The 25,053-nt window shown below is 33.1% G+C and overlaps 1 protein-coding gene and 1 long non-coding RNA gene across 2 annotated transcripts in view; both read right to left on the bottom strand.

The window, feature by feature from the left end:
- The window catches only part of NALF1 (NALCN channel auxiliary factor 1), a 731,256-nt gene that overhangs the window by 337,928 nt on the left and 368,275 nt on the right, over positions 1 to 25,053 (bottom strand). The gene's annotated exons all lie outside the window — the stretch shown is intronic.
- LOC130455893 (uncharacterized) overlaps positions 1 to 25,053 on the bottom strand; it is a 230,490-nt gene that overhangs the window by 187,502 nt on the left and 17,935 nt on the right. The window contains exon 2 of the long non-coding RNA XR_008914144.1: positions 1,672 to 1,742. This is a non-coding gene — a long non-coding RNA (uncharacterized LOC130455893). The remainder of the gene's footprint in view (positions 1 to 1,671; positions 1,743 to 25,053) is intronic.

Raw genomic sequence — 25,053 nt, forward strand, 5'->3', positions numbered from 1 at the left:
AACGATACAAGAAAATTAAAGTGTAAAAAGGGATACAGGTGAGATTTTTTTAATCATGTAAAATACCACTATTTTTACATATGCACATACTGTATTCTCCTTCCCTAATGTTCTTAAATATAGCATATAAAGTTTTATGTAATGGTGAAATATTTGCTTATTTAATTTCACGATTAAGGTCAATCTTTTTCAGCATCATATAAAAGTTCTCAATGCTAGCCCTTTGATCTCATGTCACAGAATACACAAAATATTTAATTAAATTTCTAGTTATTTAGTCACCATATTGGGAAGACAAACTTTTATGCAGCAGCTAACTCTCAATTATAAACAGGCAGATTGAACTTGGGATGGAGAAAAACTATAAATAAAATTCTATTTACATTTTTTAATTGAACACCACAGGGAGCTTTCCTTCAGCATCTTCCAACTTTGACTTCCTACAAGCAGTTGAATTTTCTACTAAATATTTGGAAATTCACTGACTTTTTTTGAAATATGAACCTTCCATATTTTATTGACTTTCAAAGATGGAGCTTGGTATTCAATGGAGAGAAAAATTATTAGTGCTCACTTTCAAGGGTCAAAATGATGAGTGGCTCAATTTCTAAATAGCAAAGAAATGGAAGATTTATTTTCTGTCAATATGTAATGGTGAAATATCTTATGATAAATCATTTTTAAATCAGAACAAGTAAGTTAGAAGTTATTTAAAAACAAGGAGTCAAGGCAAAGACAATAAATTTCTAGTAAAAATTCCCTAATAATGTAATATAATATTAAAAAAAATGCAGTAGGTAAAAAGATAAAAGAATGCCAAGTGGATAGAAATAAAAAGAAGTCTAGAGGATGAGAAAACTAGAGGAAAACTGTGATTGATATATGACCAGAAGACCCAGTTACTTAGAAAAACAAAATAGGAAGTGAGAAAAAGTTGGTTAAAACATGACAAAGCATAAGTAAGTGATTTTTTTTCTTTTCTCAATGAAGGATTATTATTATTATTATTCTTTTCTTTTTTTTTTTTTTGTAAGAGCCAGATAATACCTAGTAATATATTGCAAAGAAGGGAAGTAGAAAGAGAAATACTAAGTCAAAGGAAATAGGCTAAGCCATCCTTCTGAACTGAAAGATATTTCTTTTAGTTCTATCAGCCTTAATATTTCTTAAACATAATGTTTTCCAATATACCAGCTCTTTTAAGAGACATAGAGATTTGGTAGAAATTTAAAAGTCAAAGGAATTCTTTCCAACAATTATTCAACTACAGGAAATTCTTGCCCATTTAGATTAGTTATAGAACAGGTCGTTTGGTTAATAATTCAAGCTGACAATCAACTAGGCTTGTCCCTGCTTCCAATTGCTCAATCTGGAAAGCCTCTCAGCATATATATCCATTCTCTATTTACGAAACTGTCATAAGACAGGGGGAAAAAAAACATTCACTACTGTATCTGTAGGACTAGCAAATGGTTCAGTATAAAAATGGATATTGTTATCCATGGCAATGACACATTTGACTTGAAGTTGAAATTATTTCTGTTGTTTCTACCTATTAGAAAGTGAGCTCTTTGAGAATATTTTCTCTCTTTACACTTATAGATCTTAGCATGGTATTTTATGTGTTGTAAAAAATTAAGAAATGTTCCTCCCTCCCTCCCTCCCTCTCACCTTCCTTCCTGCTTGCCTTCTTTACAGCCTTGCTTCTGTCTTCTGTAATTCAATAAATATGTATAAGAAACCTATACCAAAATATATTGAATATGATAAATTTACTAAATATGAGAAGCTACTTCAAGAAGGCTTTTGAAATACTTGAATTTTCAATAAAACTCTGATATCAACTTATTTATTCATCAATTATCTCTCAGAAATGGAAATGAATTTTTAAAAAATCCCTTTAATCATTTTCATTGATGGATTACAGATAAAAGGGAAATATAGTGTTGAAGTCAAAACTAAAATGCATCACAAATATTATACAGGTAGTTCAGTGGTTAGAGTGATGGGCCTGGAGTAAGGAAGACCTTGGCTCAAATACAACCTCAGACACTTACTAGCTGTGTGGCCTTGGGAAAGTTATTTTATTTATTATAATATAATACATATTATAATAAATAAATATTATTATTATATTTATTATTTTTATTATTATATTTAAATTTTATTATTTATATTATTATATTTATTATATTATTATATTTAAAGACTCTTTATCATAGTTTCTGCAACTGAAAAATGGGGACAATAATAGTACCTACCTCCCTACCTTTATTTGAGAATAAAATGAGATGATATTAATAAAATACTTAGCCACTGCCTGAACATAGTAGGTACTATATACATATTAGGTTATGAGGTTAGTTATTGTTGGTTGTAGTTGGTAGTTGATTGTTGCTGCTTTTTGGTATTGTTCTTCTTCATGGTCCCCTTATCTTCTATTATTTCTTTCTTGGATGATTGGGAGCCTTTAGAAAATTCTCGTTATTTTGAATACTCAAGCACAAAATGGTAAATGTTTAGGTTCCAGTATAAAAATAGAAAAGTAGGAATTAGCTAGATGTGAGAAATATCCTTGAAAACAAAAATGAAGAATGTACAAGAGCAGGAACTATGAAGTATTGTAATTTCCCCTGATCCAAACCCCCAACATGAAGGGGACTGTAGAAACAGCTGCCAGATGGCATGCCATTTTCTGCTTAACAATTTTGTGCAAGTGTTAGAAAAAACATGTACAATTTTATACTTATACCTCAGACCCTTTTTGCAAATATGCTAAAAATACAGAGGGAAAAAGTTCCCTGAGATTTGATAAGGAATATTACACTTGAAAAATACTGAAGATTGCCTAATAACATATCTTACATACAGAGTTATTATTCTAAGTGTTATGTTAAATATAGTACAAGGTGATGTATGCATGATAAGATATATACTGTTCATATTTCAATGTATAAGCTATCAGAATTGCTAAAATTGCTTCTTTGGCACTGAAGCACCAATCCTTTCTTTTTCTTTCTTTTCAGCAATAATAATCATAATATTTATAGCATATTTAACTTCATTAATATATTTCATAAATTCAAATAACTTCATATAGATTCCAAAAGGGAAAAGCATGTACTATTCAATCCCTTACTTCACAAAATTATTGAAGAATACTTATAGTCTTTACATTAATCTTTGTCTAATGACTTAACAAATGAGACTAACCTGACTGTTAGCCTGAAAGGTACATATCTTTAAGGATGGAAAACATCTGACACAAAAACAAAATTCAATATAAATTATATATTCCTTAGTAGCAACTAACAGTCAAAAATTAAGCAAAAAAGTTTCTAGTAGCAGCACTGTCAGTTATGCTTGAATATTTAATTATGTAAACTAAATAAAGTTTGAAACTCACCAAAGAAACAATGGCATGATCTTATTAATTAGTTCAGCTTTCTGGGTTTTTTTTCCACTCCTGTAATCTTGGGAGTTGGCAGATTATTAGCTATTTCTTTTGTGTAGCATTTTTGAGAGAATATGGATTTAATAACATTGGAAAAGAAGGCAAAAATGGGAGATGATTAGCACCAGTGGAGGAGGGAATGCAATCACAAATATATTTATTATCAAAGTACACTAAGAAGAACAAAAATCAGAATATATGATTTCACAATGAATATTACCTTTGTGAAGATTCATTAGAATATCCGTATTTTTTCTCTTTCTTTTAAAAAATGTATTATGTTATGACTAGGTGGGCAGAGAAGAGAATAATGTATTCAAAAATTAAGATGGCACAAAAGCAAAACATATCAATTAAAATAAAACTTTTAAAGTTAATTATCTTTTTCTTGAAATAGAAATGGTCCTGAAAATCTGTAACTTATCTACAAACTGGACTGAAGGATCTTTTTCATTCTGCCATGGCTCATTTTTATTCCTATACTATGTGGCAGAAATCAAGAAATAATAACAATAACTGGTATCTAGAAAGTGATTTTAGTTTTACAGTGCCCTACTCTCACAGTAGCTCAGTAAGAAAGGTAACAGAGCCTACTTATATTGGGTAAATTGAAGACACTAAATATTCTAATAGCCAGAAAACACATAGTCAAAGTTTGGATAATGAATTATTGTGTCATTGATATTAAAAATCAAGCAGCTCTTATCTTTCCTAATCTATTTCCTGGGGGTTTCAATGGTGGAATTAGAACTTCCCATAATAATTAACACCATTATAATTTTGTACTTCAGGCTTTCAAAGTACTTTGAAATGTTAGTCTGTCAAGCCTCAGAATACCCTAGAGAGTCAGATAATATGAATTTAATAGAACTTGGGTAAAGAGAGGTGAGCGAGATGGTCTAAAAGGTCACATAGCTTTGGCAATTTCAGGAACTCAGGAACTAGGGCTGAGAATGGAAATATTGACTTTCTTGTAAATGACTGTGTATATAATATTTACACATTCTCAGCTTCGGATGATTTCCAGGGCCATTGTACAACAGTTGCAGCTTCAAAGCTCTGAATTTAAAGATTTGACTATAACTGAGGGGCATGTTCCCAGAAACAATCTCAGGAGATATGGAGGTCCTTCTAGTCTTCATAAATTTACCCAACTACTTACTACTTTTCCCCCCAATATGGGGCATTAGAGAAACTAACTAATAGATGAATGAATGTAAGAATGACAGACAAGTCAGTTTCTTTCTTATTCCCTCCATTTTTATGATCTCTTTCTTCCCATTTTTTCAGCCACCTGGCTTTCCTCATACCCATCTCTAAATCATATTGTATGTATTTAGCTAGGCTACTCCCTAACATCTGCCCTCTTTATTCTCAAGCTAAATAACTCTACCCAGACATATCTTTTCTATGAATATTATATAATCTCCCTGTAGCGATTGATCTGCCTCTTTTCATACTTTTTACTTCTAACTTTGTCTCAATTGATTATCTCATCTTGGCTGTACCCTATACAGGAGAAAATTGCTGAGTCTTATTTGGTTAATGCACTGTTTGTCTGGAGGATTTAATATTTATTATTCAATGCATGCATCATTTTCCAAGGCAAGAAAAAGATTGTCAATTTACAAGAGCTGACTGGTATTCAATCCACAATTAACATTACCTCCTGTAATAGAGGAAATAATGAAAAATTATTGCTGAACCAGCACAGGAATCTTAATAGACTACTGTGCAATCAATATGAATGGCATGATCTAATGATAAAGGGAAATAAAAAGAGGAAACCTGAATTGGTGGAACTGGAATTGGTCCTGAAGGGTAGGTCACAAAACTCATGTCCTTATGTTCAGACAATGCTAGGCTCAAACTATCCAAAACTGATGTGTACCCAATCCTATTTTTAAAGACCTCATGGGATTAAGAATCAGCATCTGTGGTTCAGAAAATAAATTAGGAAAACACTTTTCAGACATGTGGCAAATTGGAAAATGTTTACCTACTATAGAACAGAGTGAAATTAAATTGAGAACAAATGTAGCCTAACCTAGTTATGACCCAAATGATCCCAGATAAGTTCCTCAGAGACTCTTGAACAAGAACCTCAGAAAACTGGGACAAGGATGACTTGTATAAACCACAAAATTGCTGAGGTATCTTTTGAAGTTTTCTAATTAACCTGGTTATAGCTTTATTTATTGTTATTCTGTTATTCTGTATCAAAAAGGATAGAGGACATGTTCAAATGAACCAAGGGATTTAATTCAATAAGCATGTATTAAGTGATTATTGTATGCCTGTCCCTGTGTTAGGCACTGATGATAGTCAAAAACAAAATTGGCCTTGCCCTCCAAGAGGACATATATTCTATATTTCTGTATGGTGTGGGGAAAATGAAATATCATGTATACGTAAATACAAAATAGATGTAAAATAAATACAAATCAATTTTCTTAGGTGAGGTTGTCATTAACCCAGGGGAATTAGACATGGACCAATCCAGGGATTCCAATAGGCGGAGGTGGGGAGGGAGAGCATTCCTGGCATAAAAGACACCCTGTATATAAAAACATGGAAGAAAAATGATGGAGGGGGCAGCTAGGTGTCTCAGTAAAAAGAGAGCCAGACCTGGAGATGGATATCCTGGGTTCAGTTCTGGCCTCAGATACTTCTTATCTTTACAACTCTATTCTTAACCCCAAATGCCTAGCCCTTAGTGTTCTTCTCCCTTGGAATTGACACTTAGTATGGGTTCTAAGACTGAAGGTAAGTGTTGAAAAAGAAAAAGAAAAAGAAAAAAAGAGATGGGATATTTTGTACAAGGGACACAAAGTGGGTTTATTTTGTTGTCAAAAGAAGACAATATTGACTCACTGTCAGAAGGTCATAGCTTTGATTATTCCCCTAAGGCTAGATCAATATGGAGAGATTTAGTCTGAGCCATTCCCATTTTAGCTCACCCCTAAAATTTGTATGCATTCATATGATGATTGGTGAGGGTTGGTTGTGCATTATCTGGTTATGAACAAGAATGAAACTTGCTACCTAGGGACCTATCAACTAGTTTGGCTTTATTAGCCTCATATTTTTACCAAGTAGATATGAATATTTTGAATTTAAAACGGAAGAATACTGAGATTTGTCTTTTTTTTTCAGAGATTGTCAATTTTGGAAGCTCTAATCTCTAATTACTTAACAGTTACTTGAGGCACCAATTCTTATTCCTCTAGATAATGGTTCATCAAAATTTCTATTTTAAATTCCTTTCTTCCAGGGCTAACAAATCAGCTATGAACATTTTCTTACTCTGAAATTTTCCATGCTTGCTGGAGCTCAACTCTGTATTTCTGCTTTAAAATTTATCTTCTCTTTGTCCATAATCTTCCATTTACACAAAAAATCAGGTATAAAATGGGAAATTTAAAAGAAAAAAAATACCCTGATAAATGATAGAATTGAAGAAACATACTAATTTATACTAAAATTTCATAAAATTAAAATATAAACAAAAATGCTTGAAAAGTGATATTCTGGTTTTTATTAAATTGAAAATGGCCCTCCTTACCTAACAGATAATAGTATGAAAATTCCTATTTTGGTAAATATAAATAACACCTATTTTTTAACGATTAAATAAGGTTATATTTCTCAGTGAAGCCAAATGGTTTATATGTGGAACAAAATTAAAATTTTAGAACTCATGAGGACCACAGAAGTCCTCTAGGGTAATCTAAGTCCAAATCATGAATCCCAGCTATGATATTCCATTATAAAGTTCATCCAGCCTTCACTCCAACTTATTTATATATGAGAAGAAAAGTGGGGAAAACAGATGTAGAGATTTCAAAAGTAGGAGAATGGATAAATGGGTAAATGGTGGTACCCTAGGGGAAAACATACTAAAGTCAGAAGGAGTTGTTGAGCTGAATAGGAAGAAAATGAAGGAGATGACTTAAAGGCATTTGTAGGGGCCAGTGAAGACGACATGTGAGCTATTAGTCACTAAGCAACTCTATCCAAGTTTTAACAAAGGAGAGATAAAAGAACAGAGCTCATTGAGGGCAAGGACTGTCTTTTGTCTCATTATTGTATTCTCAGCATTTTTCACACTGCCTGGCATATAGTAGGTGCTTAAAGAATGTGCACTGAATTGACCTGAAATGAAATTTTATCAACACAATGAGAAGCAATATAGTTAAAGAGGAGGAAGGAGGGAGCAGATGTGACCATTTTCCTGACATTTCTAAACACACATAAAGTTTCCTGCATCCACTACCAATAAACAAAAGAAGCATTCATCAACAAAAAGGAAGAAAATTTGTTGCTTTCAAAGATAGTTTAATTGGTTTCTTGGCAAGAGCACTGGTCTTAGTCTCAGAAGAACTGATTTTGAGTCCTAGCACTGACAACTCCTGGCTTTTGGGCATTAGGCAAGTCCTTCAACTTTTCTGTGCCTCAGCTTCCTTAATTGTATAATATAATTTATATGTTTATGTAATATATAGATAACATAATGTGATACAATATGTACAATGTAATAACATGATATAGTGATATAACAAAATATATAATTATAAAATATTAAGTTACATAATATTTATGTAGCTCAGAGGGCCATGTGGAACAAAGAAACTTAGAACACTGTAGTTATATGAGGTTATTATTGTTATTATTGAACACTTACATACATGGAGCAGAATGCATAGAGACTTAAAATTCAATTATCCAGGAGAGCGTTTGGCTGCAAAGGTCTTGTCCACATACTATATTCCCCAGTTTAGCATCCATGTTGGCATCAACCTGAGGAAGACACCAAGGGCTACACTTTTTTCCTCTTCTTTTGGTTGATTCATGCTATGGGGGCATGGTTACTTAAGACTGTCCCATGAGAGTCAGAGCACAGTCATACTGCATGAGCAAGATGATTTGGATTCAGCAGCAAGTTGTATGGCTCAGCCTCCTTCTTCCTCAAGGGCTTCTATGACAAGGCTTTAGGCATCATTCCCTACTTTTCTTTGCTGCTTCTGATTTTTAATGATACTTTGGGGGTGGCAAAAGAAATGTCCAGATGTATTTGAAGGGGTGAAAAGTGAAAGTCAGTTGAATTTCCTTGGTTTAACTTAATTTCTTACTCAAGACTTTTCTCAGATATAAATCATAGGCAAAACTTAAAAAGTATAATCTAGATATGAATTTAATTATATATGAGGAAGAGAACATACTGCCACTGAATTTTCATTAATAAAATATTTTCAATTAAATTATACAGTTTGAAAAATCTGGTAGGGGCTGAGTGTATCACCTAAGAAAGAGAGATAACTGAACTACTATTTCCCTGCCAACCAATAGACCAACAAATATGGAAATTATGATTACAGGAAACATTAGTTACCAAGTTCAGCTCCTTTCTTGTAAGAAAGCTTTGGCTGAGGAAGGGGAAATTCTCCTAATTTTTGAAGTTATTGAAACCAAGGGGCGAGTTATAAGTTTTAAATAATTTTCTATACTCTCAAAGAAACAGAAACTTGTTTGTGCTGTATTCAATTACACAAATTCAATTCAACAATAATTTAGTATGTGCTTATGGAGAGAGCACTGGAGGAGATTAAGAAAAAGATAAAGTCTCTGCCTTCATGGAGATGTTCTATTATGGTAATCAAACATCAGAATGATTTTTAAGACATAATATTAAATGATAAAAACATTACAGAATAGCTTTGTAAGAATAGGCAGTGTGGTAGGAGCTTCTTTGTGATGGTTTGAAGTTGGGAAGATCTGAGTTCAACTCTCCTCAGACTTTTTTTTTTAATTTTGAGACCCTAGTCACATTGCTTTAATATGTCTGTCCTTCATCTACCTTAATTGCAAAATAGAGCTTTCACACAAGGTTGTTTTGAGGATTGTGTAAAATAATACAAATCACTTCATAAACTTAAAAATGCTACATAAATGGGTGTTATTATTCCCATTCATCTAATTGTATATTTGATAGTTAAGATAGAAATGAATCTAATAGAACATTATCCTACTGTTTTTCTTTTATTATTTAATGCTTAGTTGATTATTACTTTTTTAATTTAATAAAAAATATTAGGATATAAGCTCATCCTCTGCTAGCTCCCTGAAAAAAAAAGCATCTTAGGGATTCTTCTAGAAGCAAACAATGGAACAGGCACGACATGATCTTGGATTGTCCTTGATGATTTCTGATTCTGTTGTTAACAGTTATATTACCAACAGTAAACACAGGAAAAGTTTATGGAAGTTGTAGCAGATGAGTTGGACTTTAAAGGATGCATAAGAATCCAGAGAGGTAAGAGAGGCAACATTGTAAATTAGCAAACTGTAAGCAAAGCTAGGAGGCAGGAAAATTTAAAATATATGTATATTTAGGGGAGAGAATGTAGCACTTTTACAGGAATGTAGAATGAGTAGAAGGGATTAGCTAAAGATAAGGCTGCATATACTGAGTGGAATCAGATTGTGAGGGGTCTGTGATGATAATGGAGTTGGTAATAGGGAATCATTGAGTATTCTTGTCTATTTCTCTTTCAAGAGGTCTTAGATGTTGAAAGAGAGGATATTATATACACTATTCCACCCTCTAGTGATCAGGAGATTACATTAGTCTTTTGTTTGTACTTGACCAACATCCCAAAATGCTTGGCCTAATGCCACTCTGGACATTTAGAAGTCAGACAAGAAAGGATAACAATCTCTGGTAAGCTGGCAACTAGTTTGTAGTAAGTAAAATGATGACAACATCATCTGTTTGGTGAATCTCAGTTTAGAACTCTCCTGTCAAAAGCATTAGAATTATTTTTGGGCACACTATCTTTAAATAAGGGAATTTATTAGCATGGTGACATATATGCTTTATATCAAAGCATCATAGAGGTAGAGTTGAAAGGAAATTTAGAGGTTATTTAAATCTATATCAACATCTAATTTCTCTCCCTGTCACTCTACATGCATGTAGCTCAATAGATTAAAGGGATGGGAATAAGGACTGGACCTGGGATTGTACTGGTGTAGGCAACTCCTAGATGAGGAAACTCCCTTTACTGGTTCCATTAGTGGACATATGGTTCCAAATTATAAGAAATCTAGCATGACAAATGCTAGACCTACAATCAATGGGTCTATTGATTATAGCCTTTATTTAAGATTAATATATATATTTCTCAAATTCAGAAATGATCAGTCGCAATTTTCCATATTGATGAAAATTTCCCATTTTGATGAAATTATAAGTCCACATAAAAAAAAGTAAAATGAAAAAATTATAATAGGTAAAAAAAACTTGAAAAAACCAGGAATTCAGTTTGGTCAATTTAAATTTTGCTAATGTGGGTGTATGATTTTAGACCAGGTTAAACAATTACCTCAGTTTGTCATTTCAAATAAAAATTTCTTAGAAAACAAGTCTTTAAAAGTTAGGTTTTCAAAACAGGAATAACAATTTTGACACAATTGGCACCGATGTGTTAGGAAAGAAAAAGGATAACCTAAAGTTTTGAGATGATGAGTGAAAGGTTTCAAAGACAAGTAGGTAAGAGGAACTGAGACAAGTGGAGAGGCAATAACAGTGTGGTGGTATTTGAAGGAACAAAAATTTCCAGGAAACTTCCCACTAATTTTGTAAAAATGACTTGAATCAAAAATCGAAAGAATTGAATAATCCTAATGAAGCTTAATATATAAACGTTGACCACATTTAAATGTCAGAGTGACAGAGGAATTTAAAGTGAGAAAGTAACTTAGTGATCATTTATTCTGACCTCATTTTGCTTGCCATTTTTCAACAATCCTCCAGGATTTTAAAGACACCACTTGAAAAGTCTTTCATCTTCTTGAATTTCTTGCATCCTTTTGATGAAGGATCTTCAAAATGTTAAAGTGAGACAGTTTTCATTTATAAATAAGGAAGCCTTTGTTTTCCCCTGACTTTAAACAGTAGAAGACCAAAGTGAAATTCTGTTAAAAAATTGTAACCTATTTTAATTTTTTATCTTTTTTTTTTTTGCTTAGACCTGTAATTTCATTAGTATAGAAAATTCTCAGCATGGATTTTTTTTTGATGAGGCAGACTAGAAATCAGATGTGAATTACAGTCTTTAAAAGTTGTCTATAACAATGAGGTCAGGTTATTTGCCCAAGATCACAAAACCAATATATTTCCAAACAATATTTGAAACCAGGGATCCCTTGTTTGAAAGGTGGCCCTCCTTCCATGAGGTCAGCCTCCTTTTTTATATTACAAAGTTACCTGTAAAATTCCTTACATTTGTATTTATGTTTCTGTGAAATTTAGAAAAAAAATTAAATTCTGAGATAACATCTTTCTCTGAAATCACATTATCAGTTATATCAGTGCATAAAATTTTATTTGACTAAGGGTATAAGAAAAAATAACAAAGAGAAATATAGACTATCTGTCAAAATAGGGAAAACAAAAATGCTTTTAAAGCAAAATAGAAGTGATTGAGAATTACACAATACTAATCACCTTCCCTTTTCCCAGATAATTGAAAGTTGGCCTTTAACAACAGCAACAACAACATCAACAACAATAATAATATAAACAGACAAAAATGAACTTTGTGAGTCTTGCTCTAATATGTTAGAGGCACCTTCCGACTGAGAGAATTAAGTGCTGGATTTACTCAAGGTCACAAAGCAGATTGGTAGGAAAGCTGAGAAGAGAACTTGGAGATCTTCAAGTCTCTTTATTTAGGCTTTGCAGACTTGAAGATGGCTGGAGAATAGTCTTCTAAGGGCTATAATACTGCTTAATTAGAGGACCTTTAACTGGGAACAGTACTACTCTGAGAAGGGATGTTCTGTTTTAATATCAGGGGCATCTAGGTTCCCTGAGAACAGTTTCTTTCCTTTCCTTTGGACAAGAATTCCCCTAATTAGATACAAGAAAAGAGGCTCTGTGCTTAAAGAAGTTAATAAGGAGGCCTGTCAGGCCAGAAAGGACAGGTCTTTTTTCTTTCTTTTTAAATTTAAATTTATTTATTTATTTATTCATTCATTCATTTTAATATTATTAAACAATTAAACATTAAAATAGCCAGTTAACTGCCTCCCATCCTGCAACTAGAGAAGGCATTATTTGACAAAAAGATATATGTATATATAAAAAACTGTATCTTGCTTATCTCTATTTATCAGTTCTTTTTGGAAAGGCCATTCTTCAAACAATATTTCTTTTGCTGTATATAATGTTCTCTTGCTTTTGCTCATTTCACTCTCCATAATTTCATTTGGTCTTTCTATGTTTTTTCATAGTTAATCTGCTCATCATTTCTTATGGTGCAGTAATATTCCATCACAACCATGTCTGGGAGGGATAAGTAATGGATATTTGCTGGGGCACTGACAGAAGTTTAGTAGTGAAAAAAATTGTCTTCATTCTGGAAAAAAGGACAATCTTAGGGACTGACTCAGAGTGTCATAATAATGACATGTTTGTAGAATACTGTACAATTTACAAAGTACTTTCCTTACAATCCTACAATACCTACATTACATATGCCATGATTCCCATCACCAGGTGAGAAAGCTAACACTCAGAGAGTCTCAATGAATTAACCATGGTCAAAAAACCAATCAGTAACATACTTAGAATCTGAATTGAAATTTCCCAAATTTAAGTCCACTGTACAACATTGCCTTCCATGTTTTTATAGTTCTTTTCTACTTTTTGCCAAGTCCTGTGGTATAAAAAAGTCAGCTTGACCATTGTACAGGGAGTTTTTGTGGTGACTGTGAGATTTTGTATGGAATTGTGTGAGAATGTGTGGAGTTCTCTCTCCACTGATAAAGGTAAACAGCTCACATGTAATTTAGCGTTTTAGAGGGTTGATGGAGCAGTTTAAATGACTTGCCTATGGCCACCACAAAACTAGAATGTCATAAGTAGGTCTTCAACCCAGGTAGCTCTGACTGCAAAGTTCAGGATCCTATCTATACCTTACTCCATGCTGTGTCTCCCTAGGATTTATCTGTCAGATTACATACAGCAAGTGCTATTCAATGAGAAAATTAATCATTAGGATAGAACATGGTGAGAATTAAGTAGAAAAGTAAGCAAATTAAAGGTGGGAAAATGCATTTTCCAGGAGGGTTTCTGATCCTAGGAGTTTATGTAGTATTAAAGTCAGGACCAGAATAATATAGATTGCTCATATTCTGGGGAATAAAAACTCTGGATGCAGTTGCTCATTCAACTAAAGAAATATTTTTGCACAAAATTAAGCAGAGATTGCTAATTTGTTTTAATGATCAATCAATAATAGCTAGTAAATAGTGATGCATTATGACACAAACAAGTTTATTTTACATAAAACATGACTAAATAAAAAAAGTGTGCCCTATAATATAATTCACTTGCTGGGAAACCTATTTATATAACCAAGTCACAGCCTACTTTCATTCTATGGAAATCATATACTTTGGGTCAGATAATCATAGTTTCAGAGTTAGAAGGGATCTTTGGAGTTAATGAGTACAATCTCTCATTTTACAGATGAGAAAACTGAGGCTTAAAAACTGTCCCTCCTTGATAGGCTATCTATCCTTCCCCTCCCCCATATGTCCATTAAATAATTAAAAGTCATTCAAGATCCAATTTAGGATCTAACCTCTGCCCAAAGAAAACAATGTTTTGTTTCAAATTTAACCTTGCTCTTTGCCTGAAAATCTTATTTGCAGTTTTGGAATCTATCCTCCTATAACAATTATTTGTTTTCATCTCTTTTACCCATGTTAGACCTGCTCTCTAAATGTTTAGAGTATATGACATTGATATTTTTGTATCCTCCCAGAATGCTGCATGCTTGAGAATTTCCATTTCCCCCAACTTTTGGAAATATATCCCCAAGAACGAATATTTTAATATTAGATGGAATATACCTGTGCAAGTCATCATGACCATGTCAAAACTGGCATAATGAATAAATTTCTGGAGGCTACCAATAAACAGCATCCCAGACTTACAATTAATGGTTAGTTAGCCAAAAACAGTCTAGGCTGGAGGAGTGTCTCCTCCCACAGACCTATGCCCTGTTAATACCTATCTTACTTCACTGGCACTACATGGGGATAGCAAAAAAGAACATCTGATTCTTTGCTAGAAAAGTCTGACTGTATACCTAGCCCTTAATGATTACTAGCTGTGTATCCTTCCATAGAGAACTTAAACATTCTTAATTTTAGTTTCCTTATCCTCAAAAGAATATTTGCTGTCTAGTCATCATGACAGTATAATACAAATGGTGAAGTAATAGCCAAAAACCTAATGAAAATTTCTTTCCTTCTGAAAAATGAAGCCACATTTTAAATGGCATCTACCCTTATTACCGAAAGGTTTGTTTAACCTGTTGCTGTGTGAGTTGTCAAAAACAAACACATTTTGTAACTTCAGGGTTTAACACTGTTACTTCTCCAAATGACAAAGAAGCATATCGCAGGGCAGCCTTAGAAAGGAAAGAAAAAGAACTCTTTGAGAGGCTTCCGACATTACCTATGAGACAGGTGGAAGAAATTATGCCTTTGAATGGTATAAATTGAAACATGCAGGTGAGGGAACTAGTCAATGTTCTTTCCCTCCACCCTCACCCCTACTTAATGATCTATTGATGAATGGAATCCAAAAGTGAGGCCTGAAGTATTCCTGCTTGGCATGAAATATTCAATTCTTCCAGCCTGAACAAGACTGTAAGAAAATAAAAGAATTCTGCATGCCAGGGATGTTCATTTGCTCCTTTGAAAGGGACTATTGTCATTCAGAGAAGCTGTAGTATAAACCTGATTATCAGGCTTGTAAATGCAGAGTCCCTGATTGATCCAAATTGACAGTTCATCTCTTCCATTAAAGCCTTCAAGATTTTCAACCTTATAGTCCAGAATTCTCCCTAATGAACTCGACAGTGGTTCTCCTGTCTATTTAATAGCTTGTCAAGCCCTGCAGTATGCTTGAGCTCAGGAGTTCTACTTTTGTCATTTTAAGGAAAAAATTCTAAAATCAAAATAAAAGCAATCTAATGAGCCCAAGAAGACAAAAGAAATTGAAAGACATCCCCAGTGACTATGTGTTTCAAAGAGACTTCTTGAAGCTTCTCTGAAGTTAGCAAGTATACATAAATCCATATAATTTTATTAAAATTATGTTAATTTGTTTTAGTGATGTCTGAGTCTTCATGATCCCATTTGGGTTTTTCTTGGCAAAGATTCTGGAGTAGTTTGTTATTTCCTTCTCTAGCTCATTTTATAGATAAGGAAAGCAAGGCAAAAAGGTTAAAGTGACTTGCTCAGGATTACACAGCTAGTAAATGTCTGAGGTTATATGTGAACTCAGGAAGATGTCTCCCTTACTCCAGTCCCACAACTTTATCCACCTAGGTGTCCCTAAAAATCTATGTGGGGAGAGATGAGGTGAGAAGACCAACTAAGAGGTTACTCTAGTGGTATAGGTAAGAGACACTGAGGACCTCATCAGGATTGTATACATTGAGAGAAGAGAAAGTAAATGAAAGATTATGTAGAGAAAGAAGTTACAAGGGTAGATGAGAATTTCACCAAGACTGTGAGCATGGATAGAAGAATTTGAGTCAGTCACTTCATCTCTGTAGGACTGTTTCCTCATTTATAAAAGGAAGAGTTTGATAATTATTAAGGTCCATTCCCAAATCTACATACTGTAAATTTTAATTGGAAAGACCCTTTACAAGTCACTCTTCGTTTCTGCCATGGAAAAACACCACTCTGAGACACACATTTGATTGAATTAAGTTACAATTTTGTAAGGATCTCTACAGGGTATTCCACTTCATAAAAGATGAAGTCCTTGGCAAGAATAATAGATACTGCTATTGCGCCAGAAAGAGCTTGAAAACATACATGGGAATTTTGAGCTTCTAGGTCACACTACTTGAACAATATTATTCTTTGAAAAGTTTTGTTCTGATTCCCTTTCCAACTCATTTAATTCAGTGCTGCCAAACAAACTGTTCACATGCAAACATTATTAAAAAAAAAAGAAAGAAAGCTTTTAATTCCATTTATTAAGACTTTTCTAAAGTAAAAAGGTGTAATGGGGGAGCTTTGGAGAAAATAACAAGTTTGGGAGGCTGTATTATATTTTGCCTCAGCCACACTAAAAATTCCATGGCCTTTACACACATTATTTTACATTCCTTTATTTTTAAGAAAAAAAGACAAATGATTCTATAAACTGTAGCCCTCAGTACAATTAAATATTTTACTAGTTTCTACCTATACAATGTTTTTCAATGAAATAATAAGAAATGTTAAAAATATTCCCAGTTAAAGACATTTGTCAAAAAGCATTTGATTTCAAACTAGAATGCAGAAATAACAATTAAGTTTATATAACAAATCAGCAGGAAACTATTAAGTACCTGCTTGATGATCAGAAGCATGAATAAAGAGGTCTTTGCTTTCAAGGAGTTCATTAATTGTTAGGCTATACTTTACTTACTATCCATCCATCCATCTAGCTATGTATCTATCTGTCTGTCTGCCTGTCTGTCTACCTCTATCAGAGAATAGACAACATGTCAAATGAGAATTATCAGCACTGTTTTAAAGGTTGTCAGGAGATAATAATCTTTGAGGGATGGAGATGGTTAAAGAAGCTTTCCCAAATCACCTATCTTAAGAAGAGACCTAAATAATAGATGACTTAAGGAGGGAATACAGAAGGAAAATATTTCTGGTAGGGTGAACAGAGTAAAGAAATGTGAAAAAGTGGAAAGATTGGATACATTTGCTGTGGTAGAAGTGAAAACTTGATCTAGAAGTGTTGCAAATTTTCATTTAGTGAAATAAGTAAGCACCAGATTAGAGAAGATCTTACATAAAAGGTTAAAGAGTTTGAGTTTTATGTTCTAGGCAATGGCCTCCAAAGACAGATTCTAAGTTGAGGATTGATGAGTGCAAAGGAGTATATTAATTTTATGTTTTCAAAGGAGAGATACTAAATATAAGAAGATTTTTAAAATACGACATTATTCAAGTCAGAAAGTGATGGGGCCTTAAGCAAGGACTAGTGAAAACGGAAAGAAAATGATGACTGATATATGATCACTGAATACAGAGTGATAAATGATATAATCATGGAAAAATTAATTGACTTTGATGATAGAATTAATAGAGGGGAAGAACAAAGAGAAAGAACAAAAGATGATTCCACATCTTGAACATAAATAATGTCTTTTGACAATAATACCTTTGGTAGATACTGGGAAGTTAAATGAGAGTGGATTGCAGTATGCTAAACAAGTTAATAACAATTCTTGAAAGTCAGTTGTTAAATTTTCAATATTAGCATTTACACCTCAAAAATTATCATAGTAGAAATCAGAATTTAATCTATTTTGTTGTTTATTGTCTAGATTTAATAAAGTGATGGAGAAAAATTTCATTGATGCAGAAAAAAATTTAAAGGAGATACACATACACATACACATACACACACTCACATATACTCACACCCACAACACATGTTTATACACATACCCCTGGAGCAGATTAAAGGAGAAAGTTAATAAAATACTGCTCTAATTCCACTATCCCTATACCACTAAAGATAAAAGAAATAAGCAAAAATCATATATGTACCAATATATTTATACCAATTCCTTGTGAAATGTTAAAAACAAATTGAACTAAAGGGATATCTATCAACTGAAATATTACTCAAGAAAATATAGCCCATGAATGAAACGACATATTGTCTAATAATAAGAAAAGTAGAAATAGATGATTTTTAGAATACTGAAAGATTTATATGAATTTATGCTGTGAAGTGAAGAACAATTTATACTCTAATATCAATATCATAAAATGAAGACTTTTTAAGAATTTGATAAACTGATGGAGAATTTACATAACACTAATAAGTCTGAAAGCTAAAAGAACTATTAGTAATGTAATGATCGTTCATGATTCCAGAGGATTGATGATGAAACAGGCTATCCAACTCTTAAAAAGGGGTAACAGACTTAGGGTGCAGAATGAGATATACACTTTTGAATGTAGCCAATTGTTTAGCTTGATTATATATATTTTCTACAGGGAATTTGTCTTTTTTCTCTCCTGTTTTTCTTTTCCATTGAGTTGGGTCAAGGATGAAGAGAAAACAGATTTCTGTTAATTAAACAAAACACTTCAAAAATAGAGATGGGAAGGTACTAAGTGTGGAATGTTGCATGAACTTTCAGATGAAGTCACTGAAATGTTAGTTTTTCTTAATTGCTTTACTTTGTTCAAGAGAGCTCTTGCCTGGTGGGAGTAACCAAGAAATATGTATAACCTACACCTAAAACATATCAATAAAACTAAAAAAAGAAAACCTAGTGTTTGAGGTGTATATATTCAGAAAGAATATTAGTGGATTTGTTTTTATTCTTTAAAGCAGTCTGCCAAGTTTCTTGTATATGAAGATAAAATACCAAATTATCAATTTGAAAGTCTTCTCAGGTGATCTAGGGGAGAAAAAACCATGGAGGAACACCTAGTCCAATACATTTATTTTACAAAGAAAAAAGTTTCGAAGAAGTGATGACATTTAACAGAGTTAGTGCTAGAATTTGGAGTGGAGCCAGTTCTATTCAAGCAAAATCCAATAGCCTTTACTGCTCCATCCTGACTCTTAGTTTTCTTTAATGATTCCTATTGTGTGTCACATCCATTTCATCTACCCTTATGGACAGGCAATTGATAAATATACAAAGAGTTACATGAGTGTTGATTTGATGCAATTTTGCCCTCTACAAATAATGGAGTTGTAAAGCTAGTTGGTTGGTTGTTTTGTTTTCCAGTGATTAGGACTTCACCAAATGCCTAAGGATAGGAATATAGAAATGCTGACTTTTAGCATAGAAAGGGACTTTGGAAATCACTGAGCCTCATTTTATGTCTGAGGAGATTGAGGCTGAGAGAACTCCAAAGTCTCATTACAGCTAGTTTGTGGCAGAACAGATTTAGAAGACCTGACTCAATTTGCCCAGTTCAGAATTCTTTCTACTGTTATATTGCTCCTTAAAAGGTGATACAGCTATTATTTGAGAAAAAATATGTACATCGACTATAATCTTGAATGCCATTAGGAATTTTGCTCATAAATAAAAATATGCAATTAAGAAATTAATTGGAACAACCTCCAGGAAGTGATGCAGAGTAAAAGGAGCAGAACCATTATACGCAGAGACTGATACATTGTGGTACAATCGAATGTAACGAACATCTCTACTATCAGCAATGCAATGATTCAGAATTATTTGGAGGGACTTATGAGAAAGAACGTTATTCACATCCAGAGAAAGAACTGTGGGAAAAGAAGCACAGTAGAAAAACCACTGCTTGATCACATGGGTGGATGGGAATATAACTGGAGATGTGGACTCTAAAAGATCACCCTAGTGCAAATATTAATAATATGGAAATAGGTCTTGATCAATGACACATGTAAAACCCAGTGGAATTGTGCTTCGGCTATGGAAGGGGGTTGGGGTGAGGAGAGGGAAAGAACATGAGTCTTGTAATCATGGAAAAATATTGTAAATCATCTAATTAAAATTAAAAAAAAAGAATAACATTGAACCTGTGAACATGGTATGAGCTGCTTGTAAAAAATAATGCTTATGGGACAGCTCCACTGGGAGCATATGAAGTTATTATTTGCTGATGTATTTAATTGGAATTTTTTTGAATCACTACAGAAACCCCCTTGGAAAGGACATTTCTTCTTCTGTCATTTCACCAGAGGAAAATTGTGATGTATCTCAATTTCAGATGTGGTATGCAAAATTTCAAGGTGTTTCCACTAATCTAATTTTAAAATTTCAGTTTAATATTTAAATTTATATAGATTGCATATATAGCCTCTTTAAAAATAGGCAGTGTTTTCCTTCTGTTTTAAGAGCTTGATTCTTTAACCTTTGGATCAGATACTAGGGTAAAAAAAGTATAAACCTACAGAGAAAAGTTCTAAACTAGTATTTTTTAGAGAGTAACATGGAAGTGTCATGACATAAACTAACAAAATTGAGGAAAACAACCATGAATATGGTACCCCTTTACAGAGAGCAGAGACGGCAAGTGTAGTTCTATATTTCATATAAACAGTTAATTGACATGGTAGATAAGAGTTTTATATTTGAAGTCAGGAAGAGCTGAATTTGAATCCTACTTCTGACACTTAATAGCTATGCTATTAGACAGACTATCTACTTAGTCTCGCAGCCTTAGCTTCCTCATGTATAAAATGAAGAAAGTACGTTCCAACTTCATAGCGTATTGTGAGAACCAATTGGGATAACATGAATTATTGTCCCATTGATTATTATTATGTATTTATAATGGCTGCTTCAGTGTAAAAAATCATTAAAATATTCTTGTTATGGGCTAATAAAACAAAACAAAAAAGAAGTTAATTGGATTATTTTGATATACTTATAATAAAATAAAGAACTGAAAATAAATAATAACTTTCAGGTAAAAATAAGAATAGTAATCCTACAGATCACAGAGAAAACAATAATAGGCTACTGGTATTGGAAGAAGAGACAAAAAAAATAACCCTAACAGTTCAGGAAGAATTCCTTTGTTACAGTGAGAGATGCTCTGAATATTACTTTAGATATGGGAATGTAATTTGTCTTGCAGTATAGTAAAGTGCTTTTTTACTTAGAAATCATATGCCCTAAAAGCACTACTTTATCTCATTCAAATGTATTACCTGTATCTTTTGCCTTAGGCTAATAACAAGACAACTTTATGAAATGATATTGACCAAACTTGAGCAGGCCCAAAAGGATATCTCTACTCTTTGATAACTCTTCCCTTTCTATTATATTTTTAACACTGAAATGCAACGTGGCATCCTGATTCATATATTACAGATTTAGGAAAGTTTCTTCATATCTCCACCAAGCTAGAATACCTGGCACCTCTTTAAAAAAGGGAAGGGGAAAGTAACTTCATAGTAAAAATACCTATAAGAATATCTCTTTTCAGTTTCTAAAAATGGCTGCTTTATATAATACTAATTTATTATGTCTAATAAACTTCCTGAATGGGATACTTCTGAATGTATTAGTGATTTTTTAAAAAGATCAACCTTATTCTACATGCTGAAGATTTTGTGTAACATAAAAATGTTCAATTTTCAAACCTCTCGATAAGTGGGACAATCATTTATGTCATCAGTTAGTCCTGATCAGTAGTCAATAAGCTTTTATTAAGCCCTACTTCCTGTAAGACACTGTGTTAAGGACTAGGGATATAGAAAGGTGAAAAAGACAATCTCCATCCTCTGAAAGCTCCCAATCTAATGTCCCACCTATGGACAATACTAATCATTTAAAAACAAATGCAAACAAAACAAAATTTTAAAAAAAGCTCTGAAATACAAACAGTGCACATTTTAAAATGTGTGAGTTTAAAATACATAAGCCGCAAGCCATTTTAGACAACATGATCAACTGATTAATAAATCCATAAAGCCTACAACATCCTTAAAAAAAAAAAACAACACTCCATTAGGACTGGCCCCCTCCCATTGTTAAATTAACTTTATAGACATCTAATGGATTTCTTAATTAGACATTGTTATTAACAAGAATATTAAATGATTTCAGCATGTCTGACATCTACATGTAATAAACAAAGATGAAGGGCAAGATTTATGCTCCTTGCTTCCTCCCACTCAACCCTAAGCTTTTAATAACATTACAAGTTTACTGCAATTAATTATTCACCTGTCAAAGACTAAATAAGGAACAATCATTGTGTCTGTTTGGGGAGGACTTTCTGTTTATTTTGAAAGAAGTGCTGGCTATTGGCCTTGCATCTATTACTTTCTGTTCTGCAGAGGCTACTGCAGTTCTAAGACTGCATAATCATATGTCTCTACTCTATTTTCTTCATAGTATCACTTATCTTTTTCTACCCACCTCTTCCTCTCCTTTACCTTTCCTGTTGCAACCTTCAAACCTAGCATTTAGAGGAAGAAGAAAGATAAAAGTCTGAAACTACAAAAAAGGAAAAAGAAAAATATCTTTGAACCAGATAAAAAGTCTAAACGATCCTGACATCTTGGGAGGAAATGGTAGGTTGAGAAATAAAGTGAATGATTACTTTCTCACTATTGACAGCAATGTATATACTGATATCAAATCTCATTACACATTCATGTGCATAGTAATTATTAAAGAAAACACATCACAAATCAAAGCACACAGCCAATCTTATTAGAATGAATGTCATTTGAATGAACAATTCTCAGAAAGGTAAACAGTTCCAAGCCCCCATCTCTAGTCTCTAGCCCAGAGCAATTGTGCTCTGTTCATCAACAGCAGTGCCAGCAGTCTCTTATTCTGAACAGTGATTGTTGAAGAAAAGGAGCAAATATTAAGAGAGCTACATTCCAATTAACTTTGCCACTCACTGCTGTGTAACTATGGTTGCAAACTAAGAAGTCAAAGGGAATACCATATCAGGATTTGTTTTTTTTTCTTCCTTTCTCTCATGCTTTTGAAAGAAAATATTAGGGAGTAAATTATTCAAGGGAATACAGTAGTTGCTAAAATGAAATATCAATCATATATAATTATGTATTTACTTATAATAAATAGTTAACTTTCGTATAGCACTTTAAGGTTTATGTAGCTTTCTCCACACAAAAAAATCTACTGAGAACACCAAGGTAGAGATTACATATATTACTATTTTACAGACAGAGAGCATTAAAAACGTTAAGTAGAGATAAATAATCATTTTTGAAATTTCATAATTATGGTCACATTTCAGAAAAATGTACTTTTATTCTTGACCATTCCAGAAGCAAAAGCAGGGAATGTTAGGAGAAAGTGCACTTGGTAGTGTACTACTGATACATATTTGTACTTATATACTCATATTTATATATATATATATTTATATATATATATATATGTAAGCTATAGATGTAAAGTATTTTGTAGTTTTACTCCTTTACATCTTCTTAAGCACAAAACTAGGAATGCTAAAATATTTTAAATAAACATATATACATGCTATAAGTTGGCATTTTAAGTCATCTTCATGACCACACAACTAGTAATTCTATGCAAAAAAAAAAATCTATGCAAGATGCAAAGAATCACAGAATCCTAAAGAGAGATCCCTCTATTATCAACCAGGTAAGTGATTGTCTAAACCAGAGGTCCCAAAACTATGGCCTGCGGGCCACATGTGGACCCCTGAGGCCATTTATCCAGCCCCCACCTCACTTCCAGAAGGGGCACCTCTTTCATTGGTGGTCAGTGAGAGGAGCACTGTCTGTGGTGACTCTACAAAACAAGGTATCACTCAGGTACAGTATTATTTCTGGTGACATAATCCTTTGTGTGGTGCCTTGTTCTGAGAGTAACTGAATGAGAACGAGGGGCCACGCAAAGGATTATGTGGCTGCACAATGGAAGATGTCAACATGGTGAAGAGCCATCTGGGGATGGGATTCCATACTATATATACTGCTGCCCGGCATACTGGTGGTGGTGATGTGCAAGGTGTGACAGGCCTATCACAGCCAGCTCTGCAGCCTTCACTATCCCAGATAGTGATATACAGATTTGTTCATAGTTTTTCTTATAGTCCAGACCTCCAATGGTCTGAGGGACAATGAACTGGCCCCCTGTGTAAAATGTTTGGGGACCCCTGGTCTAAACTTTTATGATGGGCTCTGGAATGCTAGTCTCCAAATGCTTTTTTACCACAAAAAGAAAGTAACTCCATTAAGAAACATACTAATTTGACTTAGTCTGAGGTTTATCTACAAACTATTAATTATTTCAAATGATCCTTTTAAATAAAAGGCACTAGAAACAACTAGTTCATACTACATATAATCAACCCACAGCATGTACTTTCTACTATGCTTCCCTATTATTGTATCATGAAATGACAAGAAAACAAATTGTAGTATTTAGAATTAAAGTCTTCTAAAATGTTTCCAGAAATAGAAAATATTTAGAACATTTATTTAACATATTTTAGGATTTTTATTCTCATTAAGGAAGTTAGGAAATATTGAAGTTTTTGTCCTTATATCCGCCTCACCCCCCCCCATTATGTCCTTATATGCATTTATCTGCCTTCAACAGTTACCTGGATCACAGCTGATGCATAAGAAATTTGGTCAATGAATGAATGAATGAATGAATGAATGAATGAGTCTGCACAATAATCATCCATTGATGTCTTTAAGTCATTCCCAAGTCTCATTTCTCTAGCATCTACTCTCAGTCTTTAAAAATACCAATAAGACCAAAAGATATTTTAAAGCAAATTTTCCAAACCTTACATCAAGAGCCATAATTGTTAATCTTCTGAGAAAAGACACTGTTGAAAAGAACTCTTTGGATTCAATTTTTGGTTGCCATTTGTATTCCACAGTGGTGTCTCTGACCTATTAGACTTAACAAGGAAGAAACATTCATTTGTTCCCCTCAAGGTAGTGCCTATCCTTTAATTCTGAAAAAAGAATGCCCTTATCAGGGATAAAAACGTCAATAAAGACAATT

This window comes from Monodelphis domestica, chromosome 8, assembly GCF_027887165.1.
Source record: "Monodelphis domestica isolate mMonDom1 chromosome 8, mMonDom1.pri, whole genome shotgun sequence".
NCBI classification, from domain to species: Eukaryota; Metazoa; Chordata; class Mammalia; order Didelphimorphia; family Didelphidae; genus Monodelphis; species Monodelphis domestica.